Source organism: Tamandua tetradactyla, chromosome 24, assembly GCF_023851605.1.
Source record: "Tamandua tetradactyla isolate mTamTet1 chromosome 24, mTamTet1.pri, whole genome shotgun sequence".
In the NCBI taxonomy this organism is placed as follows: Eukaryota; Metazoa; Chordata; class Mammalia; order Pilosa; family Myrmecophagidae; genus Tamandua; species Tamandua tetradactyla.
In genome coordinates, this window is record NC_135350.1 from 5,193,363 (window position 1) to 5,220,528 (window position 27,166).

Genomic DNA, 27,166 nt, shown 5'->3' on the forward strand with positions numbered 1-27,166 from the left:
AATCCCTAGAATACAGCCTTGTCCAAATACATTTGTAGCAAATTGTCCAGTAGAAGCTCTTTTATACTTAAAGTCCCACACCAGTGGGACTCATAATAAATTATGGAGCTAGACCAATCAGTAATTGTGATATAAGGAAGTTTGTAACACTTCAGAAGAATTACAAATAATATGTACAAAAGAGAGTTTATATTAAATGAGTTGCTAGAGACCTGGGCTCATTTCCTGGAGCCTGCCCATGCAAAAAACAATAAAAATAAAATAAATAAATTAATTAAATGAGAGTGGCTTGCAAAGACTGGACGAAAGGCAGCTTGAATGTTACCCAAGAAAAAATAAGGAATAAGAGAATTCTCACCTTTCAAACTACTGGAGAACTTTCCTGCACCAGGAGTGCCAGCAGGAAAGGGGTTTTAACCACGGCACAATTAGGACAGTTTTCTTGGTATTATTGGGGAAATTTTGTACCACAAACAAAAATATTTTGTCCTCATTATTATTCTTTTGTGTAAGATAGAAGCATCCATTGCTTTGCCCAAAGCCCAAACCACCTTTGAATACTTCATAGTATGCTCAATGTGGTCCCCTGCACAAGTATTTTCATCACATATCTTTGATTTTTACCATGGCAGGGTGCATTCCATCTCTTTTCATAAATTCTATTCATGTACAAACAGCAGCTCTTTTTCTCACAGTTTTACAACAACTCTTGTCTTTTCGTATAGCTGTGCATTATTATCTCTGGTAAACACAAACGATGATAATAATTAGAAATATAGCCTAAAACAGAGAAAAGTCCCATGTACTCATTTATATATCAACACCACTATATCCTTCTGTGTTAGAACTACAGAGATAAGATTTTTTAATACCCAGTCTTTTTATTATATTACATATCTGCTTTGATGGACTAAATTATCAATCAAGCCCACTAACTCTTTCCCCTACTTAAAACATACATACTCGGGCCAGCCACAGTGGCTCAGCAGGCAAGAATGCTTGCCTTCTATGCCAGAGGACCTGGGTTCGATTACCGGTGCCTGCCCATGTTAAAAAAAAAAAATACATACTCATATATCTAAAGAAATATTAACTAAAAAAATAAATATCAGTTTTCTTCATAAAAGTTTTTATCTGGTACGGATCTCTAGATAAAATCTAACCTCATATAATGGGAAAACATCTAAGCTTGGAGATAGTTTAATTTTTTAATGATAAGCAAATAAGACAAAAGAAGATACGATTTAAAAGCAGAAAAAGTAATTAAAATAATAAAAATATGTAAATGGGACATTAAATGGGCAAGCATTACACAGTATATTGCTTGCATTGCCTTAATAGAACTCAGGTGCAGTTTCTTTGTATACAATCTGTTTCCAATTATATCACACAGACTTTTCTTCAGTAATAAGCTCAATACTAGAAACTTGTATTTATTTATAACTCGTAAATTGCATTTGCTCTTACAGACAAAATAATTTCTTTCTCAATTTCTCTGACACTCTTTATCTCTCCTCCCTACTCCTTCCCTTCCCACCTTCTCTTCTTTCCTCCCTCTGTACTTCCCTCCCTTCCCTCCTTTCCATCAAATTATTTACAAGCTGTTGGGAAATTTTTAACCCAGAAATTATGCATACAACCATCATAAACTTATGGAAATTTAAAAATACATGCAATTTTTAAAATTATTTGGAATTATGAAATATCATTCCATAAGTATAAAGATATTAAAATCATTCTTCTAGTCATTTCTATACAGGGAAGATAGCTGGCAATACCGCAATTATCTCATGCATTAAATTCTGTCATTCAGATAATTAAACACTTATTCAACCTTAGTGATACATAAGATTTTCTCAATTAAATTACAGAAGTACATTAAATGTGAAAAGCAAGTTCTTCCAGGAAGTAACAAACATTGTATTGAAACATTATCCAAGTTTGAAATTATCATAAGCCATTAGCTTTTATTATACACAGTCATAACTGGTGCTTTTGTTTATATTCTCCTTTCTTGGAACTAATCATTCCACCATGCCATAAAAATCTGAAATCCAAACGTTTCAAAATACTGATAGGAAAAATTGGCATCAGCATGACAGTTGCAAGCAATGGGATTCTACTGGGCATGTTCCACCTGCAAAAAAAATATGTTTTTAAGCTGCACACACTATTAAATGATTCAAAATATTAATAACACTAAGTACATATAGAGGGCTAAAATTTAATGGGCATTAAAATTTTAGAAAGTGACTTCTTTAGTATGTGTGTATCTAGAGCTGAGTCTGTATCCAGAATCTAGATTCAGATCTCTGGACTGCGTCACCAAGACCTGAGGAATTCATTTCCTGGTCAAAACCCTGCATGGGATTTTTTAGTTCCAACCTCAGGCATTGAGAAAGGCTTTACCTGGCAAGCCTCATGGTAAGCTGTCCTCACACAGACTCGGCACACAGACGATGTCCTGCAGTCTATGAAGGGAGTTGCAGTCAAGGAAGCCACCTGGCTTCTTACCATCTGCATTCCTGCCCCCACGCCTTCTTCAGGGAGCTCTGCTGAGACACCCCCTCTTGGGGTAAGGAGGAGACTAAAAGAACTTGAAGACATTACTCATTATTTTTGACTTATTAGCTCCAAGGCTTCCCTTACCCCAGTCCCTGGTACATAAAACCACAGAAGCCTTTTGTATGTGGCTCCTTTGGCAGCGAGACAACCCCACTGCTATAGGCGTCCATCTGACCCTCACTTGGCAGTACAGCTCCTTGGGGGGGGGGGGAATGGATCAAGGGGAGCAGGCACTTTTTTCTCAGGTAACATCTTCTTTGCAGAATTTCAGGACTGCAGTACGTGACTAAAGACTTCATGGTTACTTATATTTTGGCTTGTCGTTTAAATTGTCTACTTTTGATATCTAGCAGTTCATTCAGCTCTCTCAGTTCAACTTTTTTTTTAATAATAAATCTTCATTTAGGGATTAGTGCTATGAAAAAATTAAACAAAAGTGCAATGAAATAATAAAATATAGTGACTGTAGTAGAGGGACAACTTTAGCCAGTGGACTGGGAAAGTAATATCCCTGTGAGAATCACCTTAAGTGAGATATTATGGGGCTGTCGTAGAAGGGTTATGGTTTTAAGTTTTTATTTTAATAAAATATATACAATCTAGAAGTTCCCCCCTCTTAACTGCATTCAGGTATGTAATCCAAGTGCTATTAATTAGACTCATAATGTTGTACTACCATCACCACTATCCATTACCAAAACATTTCCATTCCCCTAAATAGAAATTATTTTAGCCGTTGAAGAATATCCTGTTGTATGTATATACCAATTCTGTATTTCCATTCATAGTTTATAGACACTCCATTGCCTCCATCTTTTAGCGACTGTGAATAATGAATGCTACTATGAACATCAGTGTGTGAATATCTGATTGAGTCACTGGTAGGTATCCAGAAGTATATGTCTAGAAGTAGGATTGCCATTCCAATGGTAAATCTGTGTTTCACTCTCTGAAGAACAGCCAAACTGTCTACTACATACAGGAACTGCTCCCACCACCAATAAAAAAGTATTTCCATTTTCCACATCAGGTGAAAAATAGATATTCTAGTAGCTGTGACATCATATCTCATTGTGGTTTTGAGTTTCATTTCCCTAATGGTTAATGAAGTTGAGCATCTCTTCAAGGTGTTATTGGGCATTTGTATATATTCTTTGTAGAAGTGTCTATTGAAATATTTTGACCTTTTTAAATTGGGTTCTACTTTTGAGTTTTAGGATGTCTTTAAATGTTCTAAATATAGAAACTTGCAAGATTGTGATGATGAATGCACAGCTATATGATGATACTCTAACCACTGATCGTACACTTTGGATGACTTTTGATATTTGAACATATATTTCTCAATAAGATTGCTAAAAAACTTTACAGGATATATGGTTCCCAAATACATTCTCCCATTTTGTTTGTTTTCTTTCTGTTTCATTCTTTCCAAGAGAATGGAGTCTTCTGGTGCTTAAAAGTTTTTAATTTTGATGAGGTCCCATTTATTATTTTTTTTCTTTTGTTTTTCATGCATTTGGTGTAAAGTCTAAGAAACCATTGCCTAACATAAGGTCCTAAAGATGCTTCCATGTATTTTCCTCTAAGAGTTTCATAGTTTGGTTCTCATATGCCTTTGATCCATTTTGAGTTGAATTTTGTATATAGTGCAGGATAGGGGTCCATCTTCATCCTTTTGCATATTGATAACTGGTCTTCCCAGAACTGTTTGTAGAAGAGAGATTTTTTTCCCAATTGAGTGGGCTTAAAACACTCGTCAAAAAGTCAGTTATCTATGGATGTTATGTCTAAACTCTCAGTTCAATTTCATTGGTCCATATGTCTGTTTTTGTGCTAGTATCATGCTTATTTTGATTACTGTGGATTTATAATAAATTTTAAACTTGGGAAATATGAGTCTTCCAACTTTTTTCTTGGTCAACATAATTTTGCAATTTGTAGCTTCTTGTCCTTCTGGTTAAATTTGATGATTGGCTTTTCCATTTCTGCAGAAAAGATTTGGAATTTAAATTAGGATTTCATGAATCTGTAAGTTGCTTTTGGTAAAACTGATGCTTTAATGATATTTAGTTTTCTAATCCAAGATCAAGGAGTTCCCTGCCATTTATTTAGATCTTTGATTTCTTTCAGCAAAATTTTATAGTTTTCAGTATATATGCTCATCGAATCCTTGGCTACATTTATACTGAAGTATGTTTCTTTTAGTTGTTATTTTAAATAGAATTATTTTTTAAATTTCCTCTTTGGGTTGCTCATTACTAGTGTATAGAACCACATATTTGCATGTCTATTCTGTACCCTGCCACTTACCTGAATACATTTATTAACTCTAGTAGCTTTGTTTTGGACTTTTTTTTTCAAGATTTCCTACAGATAAAATTTCATCATTTACAAACAGCGAAAGTTTTACTTCCTTCCCATTTTGAAGGCTTTTTATTTCTTTTCATTGCCTAATTGCTATGGTTAGAATTTCCAGTACTATGTCTAGTGATATTTGTGACTGTGGGCCTCCCTGTTTTGTTACTCATCTTAGAGGGAAGAATTTCAGTCTTTCATCATTGAGTGTCATAAGAGCTGTGGGGTTTTTTGTATCTGCCCCTTATCATGTTGAGGAAATTTCCTTTTGTTTCTGGTTTTCTGAGTATATTTATCTAATAGAGATGCTGGATTTTGTCAAATGTCTTTTATTCATCAATTGAGATTATCATTGGTTGGTTTGTTTTCTCTTTTTCTTTACCCTGGTATAATAAATAAATTTGATTTTCTTTTGTTGAACCATTTCTGCATATATGGGATGAATCCCATTTGATCATGGTGTATAATTCTTTTAATATGCTATTGGATTCAGCTTGCTAGAATCTTGTTGATAATTTTACATTCATGAACTAGCAATCTATCTTTTCTTTTCTCGTATTATCTTTATCTGATTTTGGTATTAAGGTAATATTGTTTTTCATAGAATGAGTTGTAGAGTGTTTCCTCATGTTCTTTTCTTTTTTTTGGAAGAATTTGAGTAAGACTAGTCTTAATTCCTCTTGGAACATTTGGTAAAATTAATCAATGAAGCAATCTGCTCTTGAACTTTTCTTTGCTGGGAGGTTTTAGATTAGTGACTCAATATCATTATTAGTTATTGGTCTGTTGAAATATTCTATTTTTCTTGAGTCACTGTAGGTCATTTGTGTCCCCTTGCTTCTTTTCCTTTTCTTTCTTCCTAAAGTTTATGAAATGTCGATTTTTGATGGTTTCAAAAAACAAAGTTTTGTTTTCTTTCATACTTTTAACTTTTCATTCTCCATTTCATGTATCTCTGAGCTAATTATCTTTGCTAATTCATCCACCTGCTCAATTTGGTTTCTACTTTTCCTAAACACTCCAAGATTGGTTTTTATTTCAGGTCTTTTTTTTTTAATATTCAAAATTTAAAGCTAAAAATACCCTCTCAGAACTGCCTCTCCTGCATTTGATACATTGTGATATGTTGTTCTTTCATATTCTCACTTCAAGATATTTCCTAATTTCCTTTCTGGTATCTTCTTCAATCCACTGGTTGTTTAAGAATATACTGTTTAATTTCTATGTATGTGTGAGTTTTCCTATTCTTACTCAGTTATTGATTTCTAGTTCATTCCATTGTGGTTACTGAAATTACAAATCTATGATTCTAATATTTAAAAATTCAGCAACCCTTGCTTTCTGACCTATCCTAGAGACGTAGCATCTATCCTAGAGAATAATGCAGGTGGACTAGAGAAGAATGGGTATCTTGCTGCAGTTGGGTAATGTTTTAGGTAAGTCTATGAAGTCTAGTTGGTTACAGCATTATCCAATTCTTCTATTTCCTTATTTATCTTCTGTTAGGATGTTCTATCCATTATTGAAAGTGGTGTATTGAAGTCTTCCTGCTATTTATGTTGAACCATCCATTTCTTCCTTCAACTATGCAAATATTTGCTTCATACATTTTAGGGGCTCTGCCATTAGGTGCATATATGTTTAAAATTGCTATGTTCTCTTGGTGAATTGGCTCATTTTTCAGAATATATTAAGTTTCTTTGTCCCTTGGATTATTTTTTACATATTGCCTTTTTTATCTTATATTAGTATAGTTAGCTCAAGTATCTTTTATTTACTATTTGCATGACATATTCTTCCATTCTTTCATTTTCAACATACTTGTATCTTTGAATTTAAGGTGGTCTGATGTAAACAGTGTAACATTGTGTCATGCCATGTTCATTTATTCTGCCAATTTCTGGCTTTTGGCTGGACTATTTAATCTAAATATGTTTGTAATAACTATTGATAATGTAGGACTTTCTTCCGCCACTTTACTATTTTGCTTTGTAAGTCTTATACATTTTTTATCTTTTAATTCTTTCCTTAATACCAACATTCACATTTATTTGATTTTTCATTATATCATTTTTTCTTCTCATTTCTTTCCAGATATTACTTTTTCATATATTTTCTTTGTGATTACCATGGGACTAAAATTTAACCTCATAAATCTATTAGAACCACATTTGATTTGGTTCCAGTCTAACATACACTGTTCTTATGACCCTCTGTCCCCCCACTTTTTTGTTATACTTTTTACAAATTACATTGTATGCCTAAAACCATAAATGCATCATTACTTTTTATTCATTGCATTTTAGAATCTGTAAGAAGTAAAAAATGAAATTGCATACCAAAGAATACAATACAATATTACAGGCATTGATAAGCACCCAAATGATTACCTTTACCAGAAGTCTTAATTTCTTTATCCCATTTCGATCCACTGGCTTTGTTCTTTCCTTTCCATCTGCAGAGCTCTCTTTGTCATTGCTCGTAGGATCAATCCAATGGTAATGAACTCCCTCCTTTTTTCATTATCTTGGAGCGTCTTAATCTTTCCCTCATTTTCGAAAGAAAATATTACTGGATATAAAATTATTGGTTGACAATTATTTTCTTTCATCACTTTGAATATTTTGTTGCACTGCTTTCTAGCTCCCATAGTCTTATGCGAAATTGGAATCTTAATCTTATTGGAATTACCTCGTGCATATCATTTTGCTTTTCTCTTGTGGCTTTCAGGATTCTTTCCTTATCTTTGGCATTTGACAGTTTCATTAGTTTGTGCTCATGTATGTTCCCTTTTGAGTTTATGCAGGATGAACTCAAATATGGTTATTTGGGCTTCTTAAATATCCATAGTCATGTATTCTGTTAAATTTAGGAAGTTTCCTGCCACTCTTTCTTTGAATATTCCTTTTGCTCTTCCTCTCTCTCTTTGCCTTCTGAGCTCTCATGACGTCTATACTGGCATGCTTGCTGGTGTCCCACAGGTCTCTTAGCCTCTGTTCACTTTTTCATCCTAAATCACTTCACTTTTCTTGTCTTCAAGATCACTGATTCTTTCTCTGTCAACCCCAATCTGATGCTGAACCCTCTGGGCAATTTTCCATTTCAGTTATTGTCATTTTCAACTTCAGTATTTCTGCTTGGTTCTTTTAAAAATAATTCCTATCTCTTCATTGAGATTCTCATACTGTTCATTCATTGTCTTCTTGATATCCTTTATTTATTTCTCTAGTTTTCCCTTATGTCCTTGGGCATACTGAGGATTTTTTTATTCATTTATTTTTAATCTTTTTTCCAGTATGTCCAAAGTCTGATCCTCTTCATTGATGATTTCTGGATTTTTACCTCATACCTTTTAATGGGCCATCATTTCTTGTTTCTTTGTTTGTCTTATAATATTGTGTTCCACACTGTGTATTTTAATGTGTTACCCCTTGGATTTAGAACCTGAGCTGTCACTTATGTTTGCATCCAGTCATTGATATGACAGTTATTTTCCTGAGTGCCAAGAGCTAACAAAAACAAACAAATCAATGTGAAAGTCTTTGCAAACTGACTCTACTTTGGCTGGTGTCCTTCTTTAGAGCTTTGCCTTCCTATTAAGACAGTCTGAGGCAAGTAGGAAGTGCAGGGTCCTCTCTATCTTATCTGACTCTGTGTGTAGGCTGCTCTTGTCCTTGGCTTGTGGTCTTATGAATTCCCCCATTTATAGCATTTGAATGGTCCCTCTATTCCCTATGAAATAGATTTTCATCCCATCCTGGGTGCTGCACTGTATGCTTAATGCAGGTAATGTTTGAAAGCTGCTTTATTCTGAGGACAAGTTTCAGAATGATGAAACTGAGATAAATCTTCCAGTTCAGTAACTTCAGTCCTCCACCTGATAGATTGGCAGCAACATATAGGTACCCCAGTATGCATATGAGGTTTATACTGATCCACTTGGAATCCAGGAACCCACAATGGGTGCACAGGTTGGCTACACACTGGAATAGAGTAGGGTGTGGGAGGAGCTGTATGGGCTCCATAAGCTTTGCCTACTGTGTTTCAAGTTCCATTTTCTTGACTCAGCAGTTGTCAAATTATTGTGAACCTTTAACTGTTTTTCCTAGTTTGAGAAAATGACTCTGCCAGAATTTGCTAATCTTTCAAAAAGATTATATTGGGGAAGGGCATCCTGAAGTGTTTACTCCACTGTTTGGTCAGCTGGAAGCTCTTGGTTCAACTCTTAACCAGACCTTAATTCTCCAACCCCAGCCAAAAGAGGGTTTTCATTTGCTATGAAGCAGCAAGTAAATATGACAAAATGAAAGTTCAAAAGAAATATTAAACAAGGTTTGATAGCATTTTGTTAGTATAATATTTAGCATATTTGTTTTCTACAATGGAGAGCCCAAATATACGAACACTCTTCCAAATTTCCTTACTCGATAGGTAAATTACTTTTCATTTTAGCAGTTTTTACATTTAAAAAAGCTAATAGTTCAGAGCATTGTCCATACAGCCATACAGAGCATCACACTTCTACAAAGGGTTAACGAAAACATTTCTAGTGAAAAACTAATTGAATATGATATGATGGACATTTTACTATGCACACAAAATTGGCATAAGTAGTTGAAAAGGGATTGACAGGAATAAATTTACCTTCTGAAGTGCAATCTAAATTGGGGAAGGATTTAAAATCAATCTTTAGCCTGGAGCAATATTTAGAAATGAAGGAAGATTGATTGTAAAAGCATTCTCAACAGTTCAGCAATGTGGGCTGAATTGATCTATGAGTAAATATTGAGGAGAAAATGATTTTCTTTAATGTGTACATGTAATTAAAATTTGCACCATTCAACTCATCTACATGATGTTTAAACTAAAATCTAACATGTAAACTGAGGCAATAAATATTTAAATAGAGAGAAAACATACTGTTTAGCTTGTGCATGATGAAAACAGAAGAAAGCAGTGATAAGATGAGGCTGTTTTGATATTACTTAGTGATTTATTTAAAAGCAATTGATCATCTTTTCTCATATCAAATCAGGTTAGAGACCATAAAAATTATCCAGCACAGTCACAAAAATCAAGAGATGTAGGATATGAAGGTCATATATGTCACACTTTAGTGTTTCTCTCAAGCTTAATACACACAAAAAAAATCCTTCCAATTATCATGCTTAAATCTTGTTGAATAAGAAAACAACAATTAACACATATCATTTTGGGAAGTACTTCAGCATGTTTTTCTGAATACCCATAGCTAAAACTAAAGCAAATGAAAAAAAAGTCTAATTAAGGCAAACATCCCCAAAACTATTAAGAATAAAACATTTAAAGCAATGTCATCAACAACAGGATGTAAGACATTGCCTTTAAAATTCTCTCAGAATCAACTAATAAAAAGACAAATTTCACTTGTTTGAAACAGTGAAAGATAGTAGAGACTGGAGAAGGACACCACAAATGCTGAATTCAGACAGCACAGCCTCGTTCCCTCCTGCCATGGATAGAGACCATTGAGCCAGTCACAGCAATAAGCTCGAACCCCACACACATGCAGGCACAGGGACCCAAGTCAACAGACAGCCAGGGTAGAAAACAAGCAGTTGATGAATGCTGCCTACAAAAGAGCCCCCAGAGGAAACTAGCATTTATAGAGAAGGACCACAACAAAACTTTTGGCAAGTGTTGTGCACACTCAATAGAGATTTTGTTGGCTGGGCACCTTAAATGCATAACAGATATTTCTGGGTTGACCCATCTTTGTAGATCGACCACCCCATGGCCTGGAGTGTGATACTTTAATGAGGAAGAAAATAGAGGCAGAAAAGCTTCATAAGAAAACAAAAAAAAGTGAATAAACTGAACTCTATAAAATAGGATGGGTTCCAGAACAGTAAAGTATAAGGTAAAATGACACTGAATCCAGAAGAGAATGTAAACAAATCATAGGATCTGGGGAGAAATTTCAGCACAAAAACCAAAACAAAAAAAGGTCAAGAGTGTTGGAAAAGTAACAGAGGAAAGGAAGCTTTCTCATGGAGGTGAAACAATTGCCCAAAAATTGTAACCTTAAAAGTGTGCCACATCCTCAGGCTGCAACTGCCCCAGGCACAGGCAGAAACAAACTCGTTTGAGAGCTTGTCTGGAGCCTGTGCCTTCCCCAGGGGAGGGGTGAAGCCCAACTCTGGGGGAATCCCTTTCTCAAGGAATTCAGACACCAGGGCTTGGTAATTTGAAGCCATTAAAACCAGCCTACATCCTCTCTTCTGTCTCCACCACACCCCCCAGCCAAAGTTAAAGGTACCGCATCATCTTATTCTGGTGGGACCTGCAGGCAGACAAGCACCACATACTGGGCAGGATAAGAAAAACAGAGTCCAGAGACTTCACAGGAAAGTCTGTCAAACTGCTGGGTCTCACCCTCAGGGAAAAACCAATGCAGGTGACTCTTTCCTCCTGATAGGAGGCCAGTTTGGTCTGGGAAAATCTGGCTGGGGCCTATAATACCTAAGTAGACCCTTCTAAGGGTGGTGGGGGGGAGGCACCATACAAGCAGGGCAAGAAACAAGAAAATAAGAACTGAAAAATTCTCCTCTGTTAAACAAAACCTAAGCCAGAGGTCCAGAAAAAGCTGAACTGAATGTCGAAGAACAGATAGACAACAAACTCATCCAGCAAGAAAACCCTAGGGAAAAGAAGTGCAAGCAATTTCCAGAATAAACTAATTAAGGTAATTAAATGCCTAGACACCAGCAAAATATAACAAACCACATCAGGAAAATTGAAGATATGGCCCAGTCAAAGGAACAAACCAACAATTCAAATGAGATACAGGAGGTAAAACAACTAATTCAGAATATACGAACACACATGGAAAACCTCATCAAAAAACCAAATCAATGAATTGAGGGAGGATATAAAGAAGGCAAGGAATGAACAAAAAGAATAAATTGAAAGTCTGAGAAAGCAAATCACAGAACTTATGGGAATGAAAGGCAAGGTAGAAGAGATAAAAAAAAAACAAGGGAAACCTACAATGATAGATTTCAAGGGACAGAACATAAGATCTCTGAACTGGGGGATGGAACATCTGAAATCCGGCAAGAAAAATAAAATATAGGGAAAAATGGAAGAATATGAGCGGGGACTCAGGGAATTGAATAACAACAAGAAGCATATGAAAATACATGTTGAGGGTGTCCCAGAAGGAGAAGAGAAGAGAAAAGGAGGAGAAAAGCTAATGGAGGAAATTATCACTGAAAATTTCCCAACTCTTATGAAGGACTTAAAATTTCAGATCCAAGAAGTGCAGCTTACCCCAAAGAGAATAGATCCAAATAAATGTACTCCAAGATATTTACTAATCAGAATGTCAGAGGTCAAAGAGAAAGAAAGAATCTTGAAAGCAGCAAGAGAAAAGCAATCCATCACATACAAGAAAAGCCCAATAAGACTATGCATAGATTTCTCAGCAGAAACCATGGAGGCAAGAAGACAGTGGGATGATATATTTAAATTACTAAAAGATAAAAACTGCCAACCAAGAATTCTATATCCAGCAAAATTGTCCTTCAAAAATGAGGGAGAAATTAAAACATATTCAGACAAAAAATCACTGAGAGAATTCGTGACCAAGTGACCAGCTCTGCAAGAATGACTAAAGGGAGCACTAGAGACAGATATGAAGGCAGAAGAGAGAGGTGTAGAGAGGTAGAAAGGAAGACCATGAGTAAAGGTAAAAAGAAGGAAAATTAGAAGGACATATAAAAGCCAAAAGGCAAAAAGCCCGGGCAGTAAGAACACTGATGTTGATGGATTAAGCTTCCCAATCGGGGGACATGGACTAGCAGAATGGATTAAGGAATAAAACCCATCTATATGCTATGTCTACTCAAAGGACATGAGGGCAAGGACACAAATGGACATTTGCACACCAATGTTTATAGCAGCATTATTTACAATTACCTAGAGATGGAAGCAGCCAAAATGTCCATCAACAGACGGGTGGCTAAACAAACTGTGGTATATACATATGATGGAATATTATGCAGCTGTAAGACAGAATACAGTTATGAAGTATGTAACAACATGGATGGACCTTAAGAACATTATGCTGAATAAGATTAGCCAGAAACAAAAGGACAAATACTGTATGGTCTTACTGATATGAACTGACATTAGTGAATAAACTTGGAGAATTTTGTTGGTAACAGAGGGGATCAGGAGATAAAAATAGGGTAAGATATTGGGTAATTGGAGCTGAAGGGATACAGATTGTACAACAGGGCTGAATGTAAAAACTCAGAAATGGACAGCACAATACTAACTAACTGTAATGCAATTATGTTAAAACACTGAATGATGCTGAATGTGAGAATGATTTAGGGAGGAGGGCTGGGGGCACAAATGAAATCAGAAGGAAAGATAGACGACAATGATTGAGATGGTATAATCTAGGATTGCCTAGAGTGTATAATGACAGTGACTAAATGTACAAATTAAAAAAAAATGTTTTTGCATGAAGAAGAACAAAGGAATGTCATTATTGCAGTGTGCTGAAAATAGATGGTAATTAATATTTTAAAATTTCAACTTATGTGTGAGACTAAAGCAAAAAATGTTTATGTGGTACAAAATTTATATTTTGACTACTGCATTTCCTAATATAACTTATATAGTTAGCTTGGTTGAACAACATAAGTACATGGAACCTTGGATAAGACATGAGATTTTGTTGGTTTGTCCAGAGTGATGCCCCAATGAATCCCAGAGTGATTTGATCAGTGAGCAGAAAATTATTTGCAAAGTCCCCTTTGGGGAATGGTGAGAAAGGGGGAAAATTCAACCTCCCCAAGTTGAATTCTTGATATTATCACAAGCAGTGTGGACAACCAAAGCTATAGGCTGAGTCCCCAGTGTTGGGGTTTGTTCATATGAAACTTAACCCCACAAAGGATAAGTCAAGCTTACTTAAAATTAGGCCTAAGAGTCACCCCCAAGAGAACCTCTTTTGTTGCTCAGATGTGGCCTCTCTCTCCAGTCAACACAACAAGCAAACTCACGACCCTCCCCCTGACTATGTGGGACATGACTCCCAGGGATGTGGAACTTCCTGGCAATGTAAGACAGAAATCTGAGAATGAATTCGGACTCAGCATCAAGGGATTAAGAAAAACCCTAGAATGAGCTGAGACCCAGCATCAAGGGATTCCCCCCAAAAGGGGGAAGAGTGAAATGAAACAAAGTATCAATGGCTGAAAGATTCCAAACAGAGTCGATAGGTTATCCTGGAGGTTATTCTTATGCATTAAGTAGATATCACCTTGTTATCTAAGAGGAAATGGAGAGGCTGGAGGGAACTGCCTGAAAATGTAGCGCTGTGTTCCAGTAGCCAGGTTTCTTGATGATGATTGTATAATGGTGTAGCTTTCACAGTGTGACTGTGTGATTGTGAAAACCTCGTGTCTTATGCTCCTTTTATCTACCTTGTCAACAGATGAGTAGAACATATGGAATAAAAATAAATAATAGGGGGAACAAATGTTAAAATAAAATTTAGGTTGAAATGTTAGTGATCAATGAAAGGGAGGAGTAAAGGGTATGGTGTGTATGTTTTTTTTCTGTTTTCATTTCATTTTTCTGTTGCCTTTTTGTTTCTTTTTCTGAATTGATGCAAATGTTCTAACAAATGATCATGATGATGAATCTGCAGCTATGTGATGACATTGTGAATTACTGATTATATATGTAGAATGGAATGATCACATATTGGGAATGTTTGTGTTTCTTTCCTGTAATTTTTTTTTTAATTAATACAATTTTTTTTAAAAAATGCAAAAAAAAAAAGTTGCCACATATTTGGGGAGGTGAAGAAGAGCTGCAAACCTGAACAGTTAAACATGGGCTTCTCGGGATAAGTTCCACGAAATATCAGAAAAGAATCTTAACATAAGAGCGATCAGCAATAAAATCTTACACAACAGGGAGAAAACTTAGTGTTAACTTACTAAGATAATCAGATGCACAGACATCAGCAAAAAAGTATAAGCTATACTAAGAATCAGGAGGTTATGGCTTGCTCAAGGTAACATATCAAAACTTCAGAGGAGACAAACAATTTGGAAAACTCAAAGAAGTTCTAACACATTTTTCCTAAATCAATTCAGGGACAAGAAGGGAAATATGGACATCGGGCTAAAAGATATTACGAAGACGTGTGAAAATAAAGAAGTTGAAAGTATAAAAGGAAACATATCAGAAATTATGGGGTAAAGGTACAATAATAGAGATTAAAAACAAATTTGGGGGATGCAAGTGTAGTTCAGCGCTAGAATTCTCACCTGCCATACAGGAGACCCGGGTTCGATTCCTGGTCCATGCACTTCCCCAAAAACAACCAAACAAGCAAAACTAACAAACAAAAATTCAACAAATGGTGCTGCAATAGTGGAATACTCACATGGAAATCTATTGAAACGTGACCCTGTCGTACAGCATACAAACACACACACACACTCACACACACACACAAAGGAAATACATTAGAGGCATATAACAGCGATTGAGCAGGCAGAAGAAAGACTCGGAACTAGAAGACAGGAAAACTGAAATAATCCAGTCAGAAGCACAAATAGAAAAAAGAATGTAGAAAACTGAGCAGTGTCTCAGAGATTTGTGTGACAGCACGAAGCATGCAAATGCGCATAATGTATGTCCCAGAAGGAGAACAGAAGGGAAAAGGGGAGGAAAGAATATTTGAGGTAAAAATGGCTGAAATTTCGCCAACTATTATGAAAGACATAAATATACATGTTCGAGAAGAGCAACAAACTCTAAATAGAATAAATTCTATTAGAACTTCCAAGACACATACTAATCAGAATATCAAATAACAAAGACAAAGAGAGAATTCTGAAAGTAACAAGAGAAAAGTAATTTATGGCAAACAAGAGATCCTCAGTAAGACTAAGTGCCAATTTCTCATCAGAAACTAAGGAGGGGAGAAGGCAGTAGTATGATATATTAAAGGTACTGAAAGAGAAAACCTGCCAATCAAAAATTCTTATCCAGCAAAACATAATTTCAGAAATGAGAGGGAGTTTAAAATAGTCACAGATAAATAGACACTGAAAGCATTCCTCAACAAAAGACCTGCCTGAAAAGATTTACCAAAGGGAATTCCGAAGGCTGAAAGAAAAACACAGGAGAGAGAGGGTTATGTACTGTGAAGAAATGAAGATCTTCAGGAAGGGTGAATAAAAATATATATGCAAAACCTGACTTCACCATTGTGTATCATAGTCAAACAATAATACTGTTTACTAAAGTGTGTCATAGAGTTTCTTGCATGCTTACTCTGCTCTAGAAGTGGAGTCTGCAGTTTAAATAATTGTGTAATTTAATCTTTTCAGTAACCCTATGAGATTTGTACTATTATTTCAGTATTGGGCACAATTTCATATAGATGATAAATGGAAGAGCCTTTTTATACTTGAGGTCAGTATACTTTTTATACTTGAGTTCAGGAAGAGCTTGACCTCAAGTATAAATATATCAGGCAAGAAAGTTCATACTTTTAAACATTAGTGTTCAAAAAGATATCATAATTGACCCTATAGTTGTAATAAACAGAATTATTTCCAAAGCCCTTGGATCTGTGAATATAATGAATACTGCTTATATTAGTCTCCAAATTTTATAGTTTAGAACCTGAACATAAGGAGAGATGAAAAGGAAGTAAGACAAAGAGAACAGAAAATATATCATGCATGATGTTTCGTACTTATTTAAAAAGGCTACAAAAGAGGTGAAAAGATAAAAGAAAACTCAGTGGATTTGGGTGGAGAGGGAATATTTGCAGGAGATTGATAGGAAGGAAAGGTTAGCGAGAACATGTAAAAATAAGGGAGAGAAGTAAAAGAGATATGATATATGTTCCTGGGAGTTAGAAGCTAAATCTCTTATAATGACTTTTATAGTATATTTCTGTCTTCTTATTATCTGACAGTTTAACAATGCTTCTTGAACAGGACGATACCTAGAACCTAAAATATATGGTACATCCCCAAAAAGGTTGTATTTCCCAGACAGGACTCAGAATTTTTGTTCCAAGTCACCACCTTAATCTGCAAATTCAATTAAAATCATAAATCTATTTCAAAATCAAGGATACTTTAAAAAATTGGGGGCCAACAATAAATTGTAATATTATAGTAAGTAAGCAGTAGGAATAATATTTGAGCTCTATTTCTGTAATATAATACTGAAATATATAGACCATGCCCTGGCTTCATTGTAAATTATTGTAGGACATGATCTTCAGAGCTGTTTTAACATTGAAGAACTGAAACTATTTAGTAATATGTGAGTTCAGAAAAAGAGATGTCCTAGAAACTGCTCTTGAGTAGCAACAGTAAAACACAAAATTTATAGGCCACTGACTACCATTTGTTTGTTAAGTAAAGGTAGGTGCCAGTCCTGATAGTACAAATCTTCCAGCTTTACTGCTAAGAGAGACTCCCTAGGGCATGTTAATTTGATAGGACTTAAAAGTTAAGCAAGTTTTGAAGTCGATAAGTCAAGATACAAACTATTCAAACCAAACCTCCAAAGGGAGGAAGGAAGGGAGGAAGGAAAGAAGGAGGAAGGGAGAGAGGGAAGGAGAAAGAAAGAAAAGAAAGGAAAGGAAAGGAAAGGAAGGAAGGAAGGAAGGAAGGAAGGAAGGAAGGAAGGAAGGAAGGAAGGAAAGAGAGAGAGAGAGAGAGAGAGAGAGAGAAATATAATAAGTTGTGGGGAATACCATACCTGTGCTTGGAGAAGGAGAAAGGTGCTTTGATAGAACAGCAAGTGAAGGCGGGTGAGATGCTAACTATGAGCTGCTGCTGCTGCTCTGGTTTGCAAGACTCTGCCTTCAGGGCCATATCCCTTTAAAGTCTTACCTTAGATCCCCATTTGACATCCCTACTTCTGCTTGAAGGGATAAGGACTGCTTTATTATCTCATTGTAATAGGAAGGTGATGCTATCCTGCTGCAATCTGAAAACTAATTTGTTCCCTTTAATTTACTTCTGTATATCAGTCTTTGAATTCCTTTTACTCCCCTGGTGACCACTCATCAGTAGTATAGAATCCACAGAGCCTGACTTATTTAAAAGCTTGACAAATAAATAACTAAATGAAAAGCTATTGAGTATATGAGAAAGAAATACTCAATTCAGAGGAAACCAGGGGCTGAAAGGGACAGGAAATGAATGACTAAGCATGTGGACGAGCAAAAATTAGAAGGATGCTATATCTTTCTTTTTTTCCAAAGACTGATCCTGCCTATAATCCATGAACTTTGATCAAGATGTCATTTTTGTGTGAAAATTGTGTTCTCTCATCAATCATCTCTGAATACTTCTCAGGGTCACTGTCTCATCTGGCAAGCTCTGATTGTTCCCACTAAGGTTTCACCCTGTTCAATAAATTCTAAGCATCCTCTCTGAATTAACCTCGTGGTGTCCACACTCACGGTGGGTCAGTAAGATGGGAAAACAAGAGATTTACCATTTTCGAAGACCCTTGAGTTTTGCCTTTTAGCAACAGAGGACAGAAAGCACATACCATGATTGGTTGAAAAAAATAAAAAATTAGGAAATGAATTACAATGAACTTCTGCCACTGCTAGTAGATAGGATTTCACTTAATATTGAAAAAAAACCCCACAAATGGTACAACAAAAGCAGTTAGACCTTTAAAGGATAGTGGTTTTAGAGGACTCCCAGGCCTGACTCTATTTTCCTTTACCATGAGAGAATTTTAATTTAGGTCCTAGGATATACAAGCCAGTCTAGAAGATAAGTTATTATTATCTACAGTTACTGCCATGGAGGTGAAATCAACAGTTAGAAACTCTCTTGTCATGAATCTAAAGATTAGGAGGTATAGGGCAAATGTTCAATCTATACTTCCTGACTGGTAACTTGTGACCCAGTGTATAGGTAACTTCTTAAGAGTTTATGAATGAATAGTATTTAATTTATCAATTCTTTTTGGTCTGGGCATAACGAATTATGGTAACTTACTTGTAAACTTTAAACTAGGACAATATGCCATGGGAAGATAGGGTTGTGGAAGTTCACCCATCATGAGAAAATATATAAAGGAAAACCATAATACTTAGAGATTGCTATTTGCCTTTATGAATTTCTATTGCCAAACTTTGACAGGTTAGGAGAGGAAGGAAGATTGAGTTCTAAATTGAAAGTGACAACCAAATTAAGAATTCATTGTTCATTTATCAAATAACTAACAGAGTCCAACTCAGAAAATATTTACTTATAAATGTATTTGATTTCTATCTTCTCTACACCAGGTGATGGTGACACAAATATGCATAAAAATGATCCCTTTAGAGGGCACAGTTAGAATTTAAGAGAAATTGTTGAAATCCAAAGGTGCCATGTAGTATATGTATTTTTCTTAGAGTAAAACTTTCTTCCTCTATACAGTAGCTGTAAACTCTTCTGTTCTAGTTTGCTAGCTACCAAAATGCAATATACCAGAAATGGGATGGCTTTTGAAAAGGAGAATTTACTAGATTGCTAGTTTACAGTTCTAAGGCTGAGAAAATGTCCCAGTTAAAGCAAGTCTATAGAAATGTTCAATCTAAGGCATCCAGAGAAAGATACCTTGATTCAAGAAGGCCGATGAAGCTCAGGGTTTCTCTCTCAAATGGAAGGGCACATGGTGAACACGGTCAGGGTTCCTCGCTCATCTGGAAGAGCACATGGCAAACACGGCATCATCTGCTAGCTTCCTCTCCTGGCTTCCTGTTTCATAAAGCTCTTCGGGAGGCATTTTCCTTCTTCATCTCCAAAGGTCGCTGGCTGGTGGACTCTGCCTCTCATGGCTATGTCGTTCTGCTCTCCTCTCTCTGAATCTCTCTTCTCCAAAATGTTTCCTCTTTTATAGGATTCCACTAACTAATCAAGACACACCCAAATGGGTGGAGACATGTTGTCACCTAATCCAGCTTAACAACCACTCTTGATTAAATCACATCTCCAGGGAGATGATCTAATTACAGTTTCAAACATACGGTATTGAATAGGAATTATTCTGCCTTTATAAAATAGGATTTTGATTAAAACATGGCTTTTCTAGGGGACATACATCCTTTCAAACCAGTTCACCTTCTCTAGGAAGACTTCTGTGACAACCCAAGGCTAAATACCTATATTCCTTTTCTGGTTTCTTTAAGCAATATCTGCATTCTTCTGTTATAGATATTTTATAGATTCGGCACAAGATTTTGAGATCTTGAGATTTTTGTTTGGTTCTCTGACTCTGTTAGTAAATTTGGAGCTGCCTTTTGATATAGCCAACATGTGTAGATCTTCAGTATTTATCACTAGGTCTGGCACACATTAGGTCTTAATAGGTGTTTCATAAATGAATGGTTTACATTTGACCTGTGAGTCTAAGGAAGGGTAGAAGTTTGTTAAAAAGCCTGGTAGGCTGAAAGCAAAATTAATGTTTATTTTTTTATACACACACACACACACACACATGCACAACAAGATAAATTGCAAAATATGAAAAAGAGAGAGCTCGTGGTTTGTTCAGTGACTCTCTAGTGAGGATACTCTGTTTAGGGAAGTGGAATGAGACTGCGAAACTAGACACAGGGAAATAATTGTAAAGAATTTGAACTTTCTTCTCTATGCAGTTGAAGGTTTAAATATTTGAAGCAGAGAGAGATGATGAATTGCAACCACTTTCTATAGAAATTACTGAAAAAATGTGAAGAAGAAAAGGAATACACACGTGGAAATTTCTTCAAAGAATATTACAATAATTAAACAATATTCTCTGACCCTATGTTTTAAGGAGTAGTCTAACATTGAATATATGTTTTCTTTTTGTTGACATGACTATCTTGACTTTCCTTGGCATCCTTATGTTATATATTTGTACAATAATTGTAGGTAAAATTACTTGATTAATGAAATATCAATTTTGGACATACACTTGGAATTATTTTTAACACTTTACCATACATTATTAATAGCCTTTTTAGAAATGAGAATGAAGGTGACTAATCAGATACCTTAATAATGTGACTAAAATAAATTCAAGTGTTATATTTGATTTTACAGTTGTTCTTTTTAATGAATGTTAGAGAGAGTGCATTTTGTAGTAATTGCAATGTTCCTCCATTTCTTAATATGGCTGCAGATTAGAATCCTTTCTGTAATTGGTTAAAATTGACATTTCTAATAACTGAGAACTTGCAAGCTGCTGGAAGTTGTTGCTTAAGGTACACTGAATACATTATTTAGGCAATTGTATTAGCAAGGGTTCTCTAGAGAAACAGAATCAGCAGGAAGTATCTGTAGATATAAAATTTATAAAGGTGTCTCACATAACTGTGGAGAGTCCAAAATCCACATGGCAGGCTGTGAAGCTGACAATTTCAATGAAGAGTCTGGATGAACTCCACAGTAGCGGCTCCTGGGCCAAAGCAGGAAGAGAGACTGTCGCTTCTGAATCCTCCTCAAAAGCCTTCCAATAATTAGATGAAGATCACTCATTGTAGAAGACACTCCTCTTGGCTGATTACAAATGCAATCAGGCGTGGATGCAGCCCAAGTGATCACGATTTAATTCTATAAAATGTCCTCATAGCAACAGACAGGCCAGCACTTGCCCAACCAGACAAATGGGCACCACCATCTGGCCAAGTTGACACATGAACCTGACCATGACAGCAATTAGATTAGATTCCGCACTTTTCTCCATATTTCACATGTACAAAAATGCTATGATAATTGAACCCTACTCCAGATGTTTTTCTTGATGGCTTCATAGGTTTTTGCTCACTGTACCTGAACGGAATTTTGTATAAATGATTTTCAAAGCCTGTATAAATCTATCATATACATATAAAATTAAATTATCTTTAGTGTCCTTGAATTAAATATGATCATGTAATATTAATAATATGCACCTTTAGTATATATATATGTTCTAGGTTTGATTCTAAGAATATTATATATGGTAGCTGGTTTATATCATACAAAACTATTACTATTACAGTTTTATAGAAGAAAGAATAGGTTACTAAAAAGATAAGTACATTTTCCATACAGATGCTATGGTATCAAGGTAGGATTTAATTTCTTACTATCTGAATTTAAAGATTGTGTCATATGTGCATAAAAAATTGCCTTGAGTAAAACAAAAAAGGTAAAGTAGGAGAACAATATGCAACAAAGCAGGATTCAGCACTTGTTTCTGATTTGAAATTAGTATGAGCAAGCATATTCTTAAGTGGCATAATCAAGGACCTTATTATCTCATATGAAGAATGTAAATTAGTAATTTACCACAGGATAAGTTAATAAGTAATAAAATGGAAAAATAAGAAGCATGTAATGACAAGAAGTGAGTCATTGTGAAAAGTGATTGCTCAGTTTAGAGAAAGGCTACATGAGTTCTAAGGCAAGAGGTTTTATTTCTCTGTTTTTCCAAAAGTTCATCTTAGCAATGTCAACCATTAACTGAAGGTTTCTAAATGACAAAATTATTACAGTCTTGTCTAAAAAAGTAATAATAGTTTAATGAGATTGCTTATGAAAATGTCTACAGTTATTGCCCTCCTTTTACTGGAATACTTCTTCAGAAGGTCTTTGTAGCTTATCTTATAAAAAGATGGAGGTTCTTTCCTGCTTATTGAATATGGGCTGGGCCCTTTCCTGTGGGTAATTCCTAATAAATGCATGTCTCACCCCATGCCTGGTGTATTCTTTGGTCTTGGAACTGCTCAGTCTTATATTCTGAAAGACCATGACACTAAGTCAGTCATGACCAGACTCAACAGAAATCATGAGATACTTGTGTGTGCTGTGTTAAACCTTTAAGCTTGTGGTAATTTGTTGCACAACAATAGATAACAAATACGGATTTTGATATCTGATAGTGGGGGTTGCTATAAGAAATATCTAAAAAATATGGAGTGACTTGGCAACTGGGAGTAGGTAGAGGCTGGAAGAATTTTGATAAGCATGATATCTAAAAAGCTATTGCTTTGAACAGACTATTAGTAGAAATTTGGAATTGAAGGATGTTGTTGGAAAGGGCTCAAAGGAAAGTGACAAACATACTATTGGAAACTGGAAGAAAGAGGGCTACTATTACATAACAATAGAAAGCATTGAAAATCTTCTATGTTTAGATGGAAAGAAGAATTCATGAGGTATTAATTTGGCTATTTGGTTAAAATGTTTACTAGCAAAGTATGGAAAGTACAGCCTTCTTTCTGCTTACAGTAAAACACAAGATGAGAAAGATAAATTAAGGGAAGAAGTGTTCAATAAAACATAAATAAGACTTGACAATTTTGAAAATCCTCTACTTCCTCAGATGGCAGAAAACACTAAAACTGAAAAATGACTTCTTAGAAAAGGTATAGAGTTCAGCCCAACCTTGCTGAAATTTCTGAAAAATCAAAAAGTCAGAATATTCATTCATACAATGGGCCCTTTCAAGAGATTAGGGGTTTGCCTCACAGATCTCAAACTATAGTGCCTCAAGGAGATTATTGGTTCTTAGCTATCTAAGCAGCAGGCCAAGGCTGAAAAAGGTTTAGGTATAAAATATCTTAGGGTGTACCTTTTGTGTAATAAGTGGAGCTCCAATGAATTCCACAAGAGATCTATAAGTTATTGGAATCCAATTGTTTCACCAAAGATGAAGACAAATGGGAATGTGTTCAAATTGTAAAGATTTTCTATCACACATTAACACTAGCCAGTAAGTCTCTACAATGGAAGAGGAACTGTATGTACAAATAAACAAAACATTTTCAGAGTTAATGTTAGCCAGCCTTCATCACTTGCCACTCTAGAACAGGCATGATAGTAACACAAATGGAACTTTGAAATGCCTAATGTGCCAGCAAAAGTGACCAATGCTGTGCTTCCAATTACCACTATTCCTCAAACAGACCAATGAACTCCTTAGCGGCTAGTCCATCAGTGTGTTAATACAGGAATGAACATTCATTCTTGAATATGTTTGCTTCTCTACCTGTAGTGCATCAACCAGAACCACCATATTTGGCTTGATGAAGTGCCTTATCTATAACCTTGATCACCCACTAAAGATAGCATTCGACCAGGCAGTCAACCTCTCAGTGAAGGAGGTACAGAACTAGACATATAATTATAGTATTCACTGGCCATATCACATTTCATTCATTCAAAAAGCAGCTGTCCTGATAGAGCATTGGAATCATTTGCTGAGGAGCAGCTGAAGGTCCAGCTTGGAGGCAATATTGTGTGGGCATGGGATACCACCCACCAGGAGCCACTATGCACGTTGAATAAGTGCCCTCTATATGGCTCTTTGTGGCCAGTGCAGCAGTGTCTCTGGACTACCTTGATGGATAGCACTTCTCCAAAGAATTGATAGTCAGATGCTGTAAGAATAAATCAATGAGGTTGCTAGGCAGAACACCTTCCCCTATGATGTGACCAACCCCAAGTAAATATTCCAAGAAGCTTCCCCACCCATGATTTCCAGGACACCCCTCAGCCCACTCCAGCTCAAACCACTGTCATATGACCTATCTTGCCCTCCAGTAGTTGCAAATTTGGTGATAACCCCCCTACCTTGCCCAACCTCCGCCCTCCAGTGGCTGCAATCTTGCAATAAATCTCCTTACCCAGCATCCACCTTCCAGCAGTTATAACCCTACACGATGGTAGTGCTTAAAATTTAAACTCCACCAATGAAGATCTACCAACTCCTTACTTAGCCTGACTTTTAAGTGGAGCAATGAGAACCTGCCAGTTTCCAGCACCCAAGCTAGACAATGAAAATCTACCACCTCCCTTTCCCTACGTCCTGCCACCATTCTATATACCCTGTACCACTTCATCTGCTTGGGGCTGTCACCATCTCAGGCTTCAGCCCACCTGTGCTTGGGCACCCAATCAAACTCCTTTGATTAAGTTTGAGTTTTTGTCTCTTCTCTTCCCCGTCCAAAAAAAAATCTATCAGAGATCCAAAATTGACAAGAAACTCTAAATACCACAGACATTACTAATGAAAATCCAGAAAATTGGCCCATTAATTTAGCAGCCCCAGGACATCACATTTTCTTTTCTTATAATGAATGTAACAATAAAGAGAATAATTTGAAATGCTGATCTTTTATGTTAAAAAAAAGGTTGAAAACCTAACCATTTGAGAGAAAGAACAGCTACTTTCAATGTTTTGATTCGTTTAGTTGATCACCTTCAGTAATTGGATCCTGGTTCCAAATAATTACACAAACTGGACTATTATAATTTTTGTTCTTCTCATCTTTCTTATCTTTTAATGTATAGTTTTCTTGTTAGCCAGAATCTGCCGAGGCTTCCAAAGGAAGTCGATGTTGCTGTTTTATAATTTACAAAGCACCTACATCAAGAAATAGTAAGCACAACAGTTGAAACTAATTAGCAATATCTTCATCGATTGAGTTTCCTATTCATTTGAAAACCTCTTCCCCATCACATCCCATGATCAGCAGGAAGTAGTCAGAGTGATCCTAACCCCTTATCCCCAAGATTGCAGGATGTTAAAAATAACGGTGGATTTGAAAAAGCCCCTGCAACTATTTCTTCTGGTTGGCATCTTTGATAATAGGGAAACTGTGTTAATCTTTGTAAAGCCCCCTGTTAATTAAGTTCCCTAGTCACCAGTAGGGGTAATAGCACTATACTCCACAGTAACCTTTCCCAGCTGTGTAGACCTTTCTGACAAAGAGAAGACTGGTCAATTGGAATAGCTAACAGAGTTCCAGGCCTTGATCAAAGGCTCCCTGACCAAATGTTTACTCCTATGCATCTTAATTACATTTTAGCAGACCCAAATAGGAGACTAGATTGCATTTTTGCTGTGCTAGGCAAGAACCACCAAAGACCTGTAGGGTTCCCTTCATTACTACATTAAATGGCTCACATTCCTAATGATATTTGAACATCTGTTTCTCAGAGGAACAACTTATACAATGTTCTTTTGGTATTAACATAGTGTTTTTAATGTGTTGCCATATTGTAAATAGTGTAATACCGAGATAGAGAAATTATTTTTCTTTATAGTTTGCAGGAAATGGAAGTACATTTTTATTCAGTTTTATACATTTTCTATTAATACACACACATTGTAGCATTTCAATACACACACATTGTAGCATTTCAAAAAATTAGCTTTTAGTGATTTTGGGAAATTTTTCTGGAACATAACGACATTGATATATAATGTCAATTATACAACCTATTACCACCGTTATAAAGCAGTGTTAATAGGTTGGTGGCAATTTGACCCCTAGAAGCTATTTATCAATGTCTAGAGGCATTTTTTGTTTCTCACAACTGGTGGTTGTGGTGGGAGCTGCTACTGATGTCTGGTGGGTAAAGCAAAGGGATGCTGTTAATAATCCACAATGCATAGGATAAACTCTCGTTTCCTTTAATGGACCCCTGAAGAAATAATTATCCAGCTCCAAATGTGAATTAAGCCAAGGTTGAGAAATCCTGATTTAAAGAAAAAATAATTTTCCATTTTATTATCTATTAAAAATTTAAATGTATTTTATTTACTAAAAGAGAAAAAATAGATTTTAAATAGGCTTGAACAATTTAATAAAATAAACTATTCAAGTTTATTTTAAAATACTTATATTATTGATGAAGCAAAAAATAAGGAGATTGACAAAAGGGGAAAAAAGTAATAGAAGTCAAAATTCAAGCAAAGAAATGACTTATGGAATTGTCAAAAATTTATGTTCTGATTTTGATAGTTATGAAGCTCACATTTTTGAAATATCAATTTTATTTAAAACATTCATGCTCCATTGATTTAGTCACTGCCCTCACTACATCTTTAACCAATAGCATATATTTTTCCTTACAGCTAAAAACGGAAATCATTTTTAATTAGTTAAGAAGTTATGATTTTTGTTTCATAAAAAAACAAAATAAAATTTGGATGCTAAAAATAAAATAAAATAAAATAAAGCACCCATCATGAATACAATTAAAATTACATATCAGATTTTCGAAATATGAAATCCCAACACATTTTAGTAGCAATATTTTAACGAACTAAGAGTCTTGTTTTTTAAAATGTATTTCTTAGAGATTGATTTGAGGATGAGGTGATTTAACATAATGGAATATTTTGTACGGACACAACATTGTGAACATACAAAGAG

General features: G+C 35.5%; 1 long non-coding RNA gene across 2 annotated transcripts in view; it reads right to left on the reverse strand.

The window, feature by feature from the left end:
• Positions 1-1,978: 1,978 nt before the first annotated feature.
• Positions 1,979-27,166, reverse strand: part of LOC143668480 (uncharacterized) — a 36,813-nt gene continuing 11,625 nt past the window's right edge. For both annotated transcript variants that reach the window (XR_013168463.1, XR_013168462.1), the window contains one exon: positions 1,979-2,137. This is a non-coding gene — a long non-coding RNA (uncharacterized LOC143668480). The remainder of the gene's footprint in view (positions 2,138-27,166) is intronic.